Source organism: Nycticebus coucang, chromosome 17 (genome assembly GCF_027406575.1).
Source record: "Nycticebus coucang isolate mNycCou1 chromosome 17, mNycCou1.pri, whole genome shotgun sequence".
In the NCBI taxonomy this organism is placed as follows: Eukaryota; Metazoa; Chordata; class Mammalia; order Primates; family Lorisidae; genus Nycticebus; species Nycticebus coucang.
This window is the reverse complement of record NC_069796.1, coordinates 62,987,617-62,989,560: the sequence shown is the minus strand read 5'-3', so window position 1 is coordinate 62,989,560 and position 1,944 is coordinate 62,987,617.

Genomic DNA, 1,944 nt, shown 5'->3' with positions numbered 1-1,944 from the left:
AAATTTCAACTCATTTAAATGCTAAAAACCCACCCCAAAGTGAACATTGGATGTATGTATGTATATTACATATATGTTTACTCATTGTGCATGCACTCTCCTCCCCTCATAAATATGTATAGCTTTTCCCCAAAACTTGCTCAATATGTATGATATAGCCCCTGGAAGTCATAAAACCCAATCTATCTTTCTCCTCTCCAAAGAGAAATCATCATCAGCACATGCTAGAGTCTGACCCTTCCTAAGTTGCAAACCAATTATCACCAACAAAGTTCTCCTTTCTACTATTTAGCCATCCTGGTGTTCTTTTGGATAATACCAGTATCTTCAGTAACCTGCCAAGACACATTTGTAGGAAGTCAGACCACTAGACCATTGTTTTCTGGAGAAGTAAACAAACTAGCAAGCCAAATAATATCCCCCATAACAACCAGCCCAAAACAAGTAGGGCTTGATTGGTAATTGGCAGCTTCACTAAATCTTATTCTTGCTTCCAACTTAGAACTGATCAGGGAAACCCAGATGTGCATCCTCAACCAATCTCCACTCCTAGTTAGCCTGCCTCCAGCTCTCTGGTGCCAACAGCCTTCATTCAAAGCATATCTGAACCTTTCTCTTTTTTCTACTATGAAACTTTTCCCTCTGCCTTTGAGTCTCTACCAAATGTAAATGGCAGTGGCTGACTCCCTTGCTATATAGCAAGCCCTCAACAGACAGGCTCTGCCTGTTCTCATCAAGTTGGTCTTAGTTTATTTCCACAAGCATTAATTGAACTCATCTGGGAAAGAAATGATGGAGACCTAGATCAAAGTGGTAATGATGAAGATGGTGAGAAGTGATCAGATTTAGGATATATTTTAAAGGTACAACCTTCAAAATGTAAGAGGTGAAGCAAAATAGCTTAGGTAACTAGGTAGGCAGTGGTACCATGTACAAAGGTGGGGAAGAGAGAAAATACCTAACATTCATCTGCTCTCTGCATACACAGTAATATAAATAGCTCAAAAAATTTTTCCTTTCTAAGATATTATCTCTGTCAACAAGTGGCCAAAGGATCATTTCTTTGCATGGTGCTCCAGGGTGTTAGCTCCTGGGCATCCATATGTTCCCACTTCCACTCCCATTTACTTTATCTCCCTCCACTCCCCCCACAAAAAAGTCTTCAATCCCCTGATTGGTATACGAAATTTCACTATTGGAACTAGCTTAAGTGTTAATAAAATAGTATAATCTTAATTTTTTTAACTGTATTTGAAAACAAATACAGTGAAATACTGCTAACCACATTTATTATCTCTGGATAGCAGCATTATAGGTGATTTACATTTTCTTTTTAATACATTTCTGTATAGTCTAAACCTTGAATACTAAACAAGAACTTTTTCTTATTAAAAAAAAATATTTTTCTGGCTGGGCGCAGTGGCTCACACCTATAATCCTAGCACTCTAGAAGGTCAAAGAAGGAGGATCACTTGAGCTTAGGAGTTTGAGACCAGCCTGAGCAAGAGCCAGACCCTATCTCTACTAAAAATAGAAAAATTGACCAGGCTGCGCATTGTGACAGGTGGCTGTAGACCCAGCTAATTGGGAGGCTGAGGCAGGAGGATTACTTGAACCCAGGAGTTTGAGGTTGCTGTGAGTTGAGCTAATGCCATGGGACTCTACCCAGGGCAAGAGAATGAGACTCTGTCTTCAAAAACAAACAAAAAAAATATTCTTAAAATTAATTTTATTGGGTGGTTAACAAATTAAAATTTTCAGTCATTTATTCCTTAGCATGAATGAACAGAGTATACCTCCCCCTCATGAGAGGTTTGACAGGGTAAGTAGGAGATATGAGGCCTGTCTGCCTAATAGGGTCAAAAGTACAGGGAGGAATGTGCTCCCCAAATGCTTCACAAGTTGGCCAAACAGCCTTGCTAGAAGCTAAGGGTTAATTTACGA